Here is a 9,688-nt window from a genome sequence, read left to right as displayed (position 1 = left end):
GTAACCAAGGAGGCGGAATCCCGGACAAGACCCGGACTGGAGCTCCTGGACTGGAGTTCCCGGACCGGAGTTCCCGGACCGGAGTTCCCGGACTGTCCACACCGACCAGGCCCACATCATGAATAGAGTGAAGCTGGGATTTGGGAACATTTGTACCAGTCTGCAGTGGAACTAGCAACATTATTCATGGTCTGTAGCTCAAATCACAGAGAAAACTGCTAATAAGTCCACTCCACAGAGGCATAACATCACAACAGGAAATAAGGTAGAAAAAGACATCACAGAAGGCCAGGCCTGTTTTAGCAGCAAATGGGGAATCTGACCCTAATGAGGCAGGTGATTATAATGTTATGGAAATGTGTAGATATTTTTTTTTTATAAAGACTTATATTTATAGAGCCTCAGCAATATATTATTAATGCTGGATATTTAAGTATTTTTAAAGATTCATTTGATTCATAACTGCCTAACTATTATTTATGTCAACTAATTGACTTCATAGTTTTTGTAAGGAATTATTATACAGTTGACAACCAGTGAGACCTAACAAAAGGTAATCAATAACAGATTTAAAAAAAAATAGTGACACAAATAGTTGCCTTAGTGTTTAATTTAAAATATTGGAACATTTTACAGGAGACACATTAGATGGGCTTAGTAGAAAATAGAAGAGTGTCATAATATCTAAAGTACATTAATCATATTAGGAAGGTTGTGAATTTGAATCCAAAACCGCCAAGCTGTCACTAACATCAACAGATGTGTGGAGATTCCTTGGTGTTCATCTAGAGGAAAACCACTCCTGGACTCTCAACACCAGCTCAACAGTCAAGAAAGCCCAGCAGTGTCTTTACTTCCTGTGGAGGCTGAGGAAAGCCCATCTCCCACCACACATCCTCACCACCTTCTATAGAGGGACCATTGACAGCATTCTGACTCACTGTCTGGTTTGGGTGGTAGTAGCCTGGTGGGTATCACACTCGCCGGTGAACCAGAAGACCAAGGTTCAAATCCCACTTACTACCATCGTTTCCCTGAGCAAGACACTTAACCCTGAGTGTCTCCAGGGGGGGACTGTCCCTGTAACTACTGATTGTAAGTCGCTCTGGATAAGGGTGTCCGGTAAATGCTGTAAATGTAAATGTTGGAATGGAACTGACGGCCTCAGACCGCAAGACTCTTCAGTGAATAATGAGGACAGCTGAGAAGATCATCAGAGGGACAGCTGCTGATCGCTCATTCATTGTTTGCCTCAATTGCAATGACCAACTCAGCTCTTGAATTTTGAACCAATAAGAATTATCCTTGGTTCATCCCTACCTCCTGTATTGTGTCCTGCCTTCCCTTTCGAGTTTTTCACGTGAGCGTTAACATCCATGGGTGTTGCAGCAATTGCTGTCTCACAGATTCACCAGCCCCCTCCACAACTGGACCAGGAAAGCCACCAGCATGGTGAAGGACTCTACACACCCCTCACATGCACTCTTCACCCTCCTGCCATCTGGAAAAAGTACCGAAGCATTCGGACCCTCACTGCCAGACTGTGCAACAGCTTCATCCCACAGGCCATCAGACACCTGAACACCTCCGGACATTTTTGACGGCAGGCAGGCTGCACAAGGAGAGACAATCGCTAATCTCGAACGTTCGGCGAACGACCATGATGCTAAACTAACCGAGCTCCAAGCTAACGTTAGCACGCTAACAGCACAGGTCGATTAGCTGTCCAGGAGGTGTGAAGACCTGGAAAGTCGCTCCAGATGGAATAATGTTCGCTTGGTGGCACTTCCCAAGGGTCTGGAGGGCCCAAGACCAACGGAGTTTGTGGCCCAATTCCTGCAGGACCTTCTTGGAGTAGGTGAAAAACCTGTACTCAATCGTGCTCACTGTACATTACGTCCCAGGACCAAAGATGGTGTACCTCCACGTCCACTCATTATTAGAGTGAACCTGCTCCTGGTCCGAAATCATATCCTGTGAAGAGCCGGAGAAACATTTCCTCTTCTCTGCTTGGGCAAGAAAGTTTCTGTTTTTCCGGACTTTATGTCGGAGGTAGTGAAGAAAAGAGCGTCATTTGCTAACGTAAAGAAGGAGCTCCACTGCTGCCCGAACATTAAGTTTGGACTTTTCTACCCGGCTACACTGCATATTACACTGGCCAACAGTCAGACCCGCAGATTTGGTCCTGGACTGGTGGTTCCGGACCCCCTCTAGCTAATTAGCTAACTTGCCATTGTTGCTGGTAGTTCACATCGCAGAATACATGTTCCCAGTGTTGTGTTGTACTCAAACTTTCTCACAAGGTGAGCTTTATGTTCTTTTCTACTTTTAGAAGATCTGATTATGTACTCTAATAGAGCTACGATGTAGATCTTCTTTTTCTTAGTTTTACCTTTATAAATACAGAAATTTTGATCTTGTGTGTAGATATTTTGTGTGTAGATATACTGTGCCTTCTTTTAGGTGTTGTGTATTATGACACTCTTATGACACATCAAGCTGCAGATGATGTTTCAATGATGCTTCCAGATCTAACTATTATGAACATGGAGATGAAGCCAGCAAGTTTTTGGCACACCAGATACGTCAGACAGCAGCATCCCGTCAAATACTACGGATTCAAACAGTATCGGGCAAAACTTCTGATCCCCTGGAAATGAACAAAGCCTTTAAAGAATTTTAAATGTCTCTTTACTCCTCTGATCTTACATCTTCTCCTGCTGAGTTTGACAAATTGTTGGCTTTTATACTGGAATCTACCCTTCCAAGCATCATCTCTGCAGACCAGACAGGATTTATCCGAAATAGACACTCTTTCTCTAACCTTAGATGTCTGTTTAATACAATTTATAGCACTCCAGATCCTGAAGCTCAGGAGGCCCTCATATCACTGGATGCTGAAAAGGCTTTTGATGGGGCCATTCCACTCTCTTTTTCATAACCTGGGGAGATTTTGGTTTTAAAGCTAACTTCATTTCATGAATTAGAATACTTTACTCCTCACCGCAAGCATCTGTTAGAACAAATAATCTGAGTATTATCAATCTGAATATTTCCCCCTCTATCGTTCGACTAGACAGGGTTGCCCCTTAAACCCATTATTATTTGTGCTTGCAGTTGAACTTCTTTTAATTGCACTTAGGTCTAACACTCAGATTGCTGGAATTGTTAGGAATGGGCGGAAGGTGAGGGTGTCCCTTTATGCAGATGATCTCTTGTTATATATCTCTAACCTACCGGTCTCAATCCCTGCTGCTCTTACTACTGAATTATTTCCCATTAGTTCTGCTGCTAAGAATTACCCTCTTTATAGCTTACCCTTCAAAATTGTCCATCATAACTTTACATATCTTAGTGTCAGGGTCACCACTAAATATGAGGATCTTTTAAAGGCTAATTTTTTATCCTTGTTGTTCAAGGTTCAAGAGGATTGTGATCGGTGGTCCATTCTTAATCTGTCTCTGACTGCACGTGTTAATATGGTGAAAATAAATATTCTACCATGTTTTTCTTACTTATTTCAATGCATACCAATATTTTTCAGAAAGTTGACACTGAAATCTGAGTTTATCTGGAACAAGAAGGTTCTGAGACTACGCAGACAGTACTTACAAAGACAATTTGGTGGGTTTGCCTTACCATATTTTAGGCTTTATTATTGGGCATCTAATAGTAGGATCCTCAAATACTGTCTTCAATCCAAAGCATCATATGCTCAAATCAATTGGTTGGCAATAGAAGCAAATTTGGTCAAACCCGTATCTCTGAAAGCTTTAGTGTACTCTCTTATTCTGTCTTCCACTTTACCTTATACCAAGAATAGGATTGTTAAAATCTCTCTCAGAATTTGGGCTCAGTTCAAGCATTATTTTGGGTTACTTCTTCCACCTATTCCCCGCTGGCTGCAAATCAATAGTTCCCTCCATCTTTGGTTTATTATCTGTTCTCTATGTGGTCAAAAGCTGGAATTCACTGTTATAAAGACCTAAACAACGTCTCTGCCTCTTTCTCACAACTGCTTCATAGATATTCTCTTCCTCAGCATCATTTCTTTAGATACTTGCAGGTGCGTAGCTTTGCTCATCATACTTTCCCCACATTTCTCAATCTACCCCAAGACTCTGTTTTAGATGACCTTCTTAAACCAACTCCATCTCTGAAAGGTTCGGTTTCTTATACTTTCTTACACAGATTTTTAATATATGTGCTAATTCACTAACGCCTCTGAAGACACTTTGGGAGGAGGATTTGGGACAGGAAATTCCTGATTATATTTGGGAGGAGGTTCTGCTGCGAGTTCATGGATCATCCATTTGCGCTAGACTTGGCCTCATACAGTTTAAGATCTTACACCATTCATATTACACTAAGGTGTGGTTGTCACAAATCTATGAGGGTGTCAGTCCATTGTGTGACCAATGTCAGCATCCATTTTTTTAGCATCCATCCTTTTAGCAGGCCGTGGGCCTTGGCAAATGCCACACGTTTTTTCAATTGTCTTTTGTTTAGTGGAGGCATCTGGGCACTGATTCCACCATGGAGGCCATTCTGAGACAGAATCCAACAAACAGGGACGTCAGGTGACCAGGTCTCGTGGAGCTCTGCTGCAGTGGAAAATGGGCTGGCCTTGGATTTTCGAGCCAACAAACGGTCCTCTCGAGCAGTTGTCTTGCGGGGTCTGCCTAACCTGGACTTGTCAAAAATGTCTCTAGTCTCTTCAAATCTTTTTTTATCCTCTGTACTTGATGCTGAGACATGTTAAAGGTGTCTGCCACATCAGCAGTGGATCTGGTCTTCAGCCTCTTGATAATCAACACTTTAGTTTCACAAGAGTTGTGTGTCTTCTGCATAGCAGTGATAGGATAATCCATGTGAAGATATGACCTCACCAAGAGATTGGGTGTAAAGCGAGAACAGGAGAGGGCAAATTATTGAGCCCTGGGGGACCACAGTCCCAAGCTACTGAGGATGTTCAGGAGAGTCTTGTGGTTGACTCTGCCAAATGGTGCTGAAAGGTCCAGAAAGATTAGCACAGATGTCAATTTGGCTGATCAAGCAGCATGTAGTTCTACTGTAACAGACAGAAAAGTAGTCTCTGTTAAGTGGGACGTTTTCAAACCAGACTGATTTGTTCTGGGTAAGGTAGAGAGAAAGATGATTATAGATGCTACGTTGTAGGATTTCTGAAAGAAAAGATTGGAGAGAGACTGGTCTATAATTGGAAATGTCAGAGGGATTGTTGCTTGATTTCTTAAGAACAGGGATGATTCTAGCCTTTTTAAAGGGACGAGACCAGGTGTTATGGACTTAAAGACGGATGTAATTAAAGGGAGGAAATCATGAGAGATGGATTGAAGCATTGTAGAAGGAATTGGATCCAGTGAACAGGTGGTTGGCTTGGATAAAGTAATGAGTTTTAGGATCTCATCTGATGTCAGAGCAGAGAAGTGATCTAATGAGGAGGATTGGGAATCCTGGATATGAATCCAATTGGTTTTTCCCACAAATTTAACCTTACAAAGAGACAGGGACACAAAATCACAGCCAGCCACACGTCCAGGGACATAACAGAGCCAAGGAGCAGGAGAAAAAGTCATCTTGGGTTTGGATGATAGAGGACAGGGGAGGTTAATTGATGAAGAGAGATGAGATAAGAATGTTTGTGGCTGATTGAAATGGTAGGGAGGAGAAGGATTCAGGATTGGGAAGAAGTCTCACTAAGAAGGGCATGCGAGAGACCGACTTGAGATCACGTTAAGCGTGGTGGTTGTTGTTTTTTTGGTGGAGAAGGCAAGGTAATACAGAAGGACAGGAAGAAGTGGTCAGAAACATAAAGTGTGATAATAATGAAGTCTGTAGTTGAAGATGGGCGACTGAAGAATAGGTCTAAGATATTTCCCTTTTTGTGAGTTGACCAGTTGTTGCTAGTCAGATTAAAGTAGTGGAGGAGAGGAAGAAGACAGGAGGACTGGAGCCTGTCCTTTGGAGAATTGAAAGTGAAGGTGAAGTGATTGTCATAGTGATACACAGCACAGCATACAGTGACACAACGAAATGTGTCCTCTGCATTTAACCCATCACCCTTAGTGAGCAGTGGGCTGCCATGACAGGGGAGCGGTGTGTGGTGACGGTACTTTGTTCAGTACCACCTTGGATCTTTGGGATTCGAACCCTCAACCTTCTGATTATGGGACCGCTTCCTTAACTGCTAGGCCACCACTGCCCAAGATTTGATGTACACATTACCTTGTACAGCACTTTTGGTCAACTGGAAGATGCCAACCAAGATGGCGGTGCGTGCACACGCAGCAGCTTCTCTCTCTCCCGACCAAAGAGCATTTTCGTGTTTTTCGTCCTCATCCGTGGAGAGAGTGAGCAGCACCAAGTTCCTGGGTGTGCCCATCACTGAGGATCTCTCCTGGACAAATAACACCACTGCACTGGCTAAGAAAGCACATCAGCGTCTGTACTTCCTCCGCAAACTAAGAAGAGCAAGAGCACCAGCCCCCATCATGTACACATTCTACCGAGGAACCATCGAGAGCATCCTGTCTAGCTGCATCACTGTGTGGTTTGGAGCCTGCAATGCGTCCTGCCATAAAACTCTCCAACGCATAGTCAGAGCAGCTGAGAGAATCATCGGTGTCCCTCTCCCCTCCCTCCAAGACATCTACAGTACACGCCTCACCAAGAAAGCCCTCGGCATAGCAGCTGATCCCACCCACCCAATGCAAACCTTCTTCAGCCTGCTGCCATCAGGGAGGAGACTGGGGAGTCTCCAGGCCAGGACCAGCAGACTGAAGGACAGCTTCACCCATCAGGCTGTCAGGAAACTCAACTCCCTCCCAGCTCTGCCCCCACTCCCCTCACTCCCCTCTTCAGCTCCACAAACTTTCTGAACCCTTACACACACAAACTGACCATGCACCAGTCACTTTGTGCAGCTTTGGTCTGCTAACTACCTCACTTTCACTTTGTCACTTTAAACTTACCTCTGTTGCACTACATGGTTTTGCACTCTCCACCACCATGTGCCCTTATTTGTATATGGTGTTTTTAAAATTGTATTTATACCTTTGTATTCAATGTTACTGTTTTGTATTTAATGTTACTTGTATGGGTCTGAGAGTAACGTAATTTCAATTCTCTGCATGTCCTGTACATGTGGCAGAATTGACAATAAAGCTGACTTTGACTTGACTTTGACTTGACTGGGTGTTTAAAGGTGCTCTATAAATAACTTGGCAGCATCATGCTGTGGGGTGTTTTGCAGCTACAGGGAAAGGACGACTGGTAGCAATCGAGGGAAAGATGAATGCGGCCAAGTACAGGGGTATCCTGGATGACTTCTCCAGAGTGGTCAGGACCTCAAACTGGGTCGAAGGTTTACCTTCCAACAAGACAATGACCCTAAGCACACAGCTAAATTAATGAACTCCGTGACTATTCTTGAATGGCTAGGCCAGAGCCCTCACTTAAATACAATTGAGCAAATCTGGGGAAACATAAAAATGCCCATTCCACACGTTTACCATCCAACCTGCTAGAACTGGAGGGGATCTTCGAGAAGGAATGTCAGAGGATCCCCAACTCCAGGTGTGAAAAACTTGTTTACATTTACGGCATTTGACAGATGTGCTTCCATGTTACCATTGATGAAGAGATCAATTCTGGTTCACCCAACTATGAATACAATCTTTTTATTCACCCTGTTGTAGTTTCTATACAGAAGTCAGACAAGAAGAAGGTTACATATTCATCTAAAAATACTCAGTGACTGAGCTGTTCTGACCTCGAGGGGAAGTTCATTCCACCACCAAGGGGCCAAGACGGAGAAGAGTCTAGATGAGCGTCTTCCTTTTACCTTCAGAGATGGAGGGACCAGGCGAGCAGTACTGGAGGCTCGGAGTATACGAGGTGCAGTGCGAGGTGTAATAAGGGCTGTGAGGTAGGATGGTGCTACTCCATGTTTGACTTTGTAGGCCAGCATCAGTATTTTGAACCTGATGCGTGCAGCTACTGGGAGCCAGTGGAGGGAACGTAGCAGAGGGGCGGTGTGGGAGAACTTGGGAAGGTTGAAGATCAGTCGTGCTGCTGCATTTTGTATGAGTTGTAGAGGTCTGATGGTACATAATGGTAGACCAGCTAGAAGGGAGTTGCAGTAGTCCAGTCGTGAGATTACTAAGGACTGAACCAGTATCTGGGTGGCCTGTGTTGACAGATAAGGGCGGATTCGTCTGATATTTAGAGAAGGAATCTACATGAGATTGCTGATGTGAGTCGAGTTGGTTGTCTATTGTAACTCCGAAATGGCAGGCTGTTGTAGAAGGAGAGAGCTGTGAGTTGTCCAGGTAAATAGATCCTGATGTGAAAAAGATCCTGATGTGATGAAGAATCTGCTGGAATCAATATTAGTTCAGTTTTGGTGGGATTGAGTTTGAGGTGATGGGCTGCCAACCAAGATGAGATGTCGGTTAGACATGCAGAGATTTTGGAAGCAGAATGTAAATCAGAGGGAGGAAAAGCGAAAAGCATATTTCATCTTTCCTAAAAAGACTATATTTGATCGAAATGGTCTTTCTACTAATACTGAGCAAAGGGTCTGAATACTTATGACCATGTGATTTTCAGGGTTTTTTTTTTATCAATATACAATTCTGTGTATTTTCTGTGTATAGGTGGTATTCGCCTGTGAACCAGAAGACCCGGGTTCAAATCCCACTTACTACCATTGTGTCCCTGAGCAAGACACTTAACCTTAAGTTGCTCCAGGAAGACTGTCCCTGTAACTACTGACTGTAAGTCGCTCTGGATAAGGGCGTCTGATAAATGCCGTAAATGTAAATGTATTTCTGTCAATATGGGGAGCTGTGTGTACATTCATGTTGAAAAAAATGAACTTAAATGATTTTAGCAAATGGCTGCAATATAACAAGACTCCGTACCCACTGTGTATATACATACATATATCGATAGGAAACAATCGATATAAACCCAGAACTGTAGTCCAGACAAGATTATAATGACAGATGGAAATGGATGTGGACAAAAGGAAAGGAATTTGGAAAATGGAAATGGACAAAAGGAAAGGAATTTCTGGACCATTATCAGCAACATTAAGTCCAATGGAATGCAGTGTTCATTAACCAAATCTCATTGATTATTAAAAATTAAAGAAGCAATTAATCTGGCCAAATTCACAAAGTCAAATTCTTAATTACCCTAAACCTTGGAATGGTAGTTTAAAGGCTAAACCAAGCCTTCACTTCTTATTGAAAGTGAAATGATTGTCATAATGATACACTGCAGCACAGCACATGGTAATCTAACAAAATGTGTCCTCTGCTTTTAACCCATCACCCTTGGTGAGCAGTGGGCAGCCATGACAGGTGCCCGGGGACGTGGGGACGGTGCTAGGCCACCACTGCCCTGTGTAAATACTGACAGACATGTAGAGTATTTCAGGTAGGTGGCCGATTCCTGGGAGTAGATGCCTCAAGGAAACTGCTAGATTTCTTTTTTGCAGCAGCAGGAGATAGTGTTAGTGTTGAATTATGAGAGACCGATTATAGCACGCTTTATCTTTACAAAAAATCTCAGAGTAGGCACATGGAAAGCACTTTTCATATAATTTCACATAACCTCATTTATAAGCCTATCTTCAATCTGGAAGAATTCTGGAAAGCAC

The sequence above is a fragment of the Denticeps clupeoides genome, chromosome 16 (genome assembly GCF_900700375.1).
Source record: "Denticeps clupeoides chromosome 16, fDenClu1.1, whole genome shotgun sequence".
NCBI classification, from domain to species: Eukaryota; Metazoa; Chordata; class Actinopteri; order Clupeiformes; family Denticipitidae; genus Denticeps; species Denticeps clupeoides.
The sequence above is the reverse complement of the archived record's forward strand: the minus strand, read 5'-3'. Positions refer to the sequence as shown.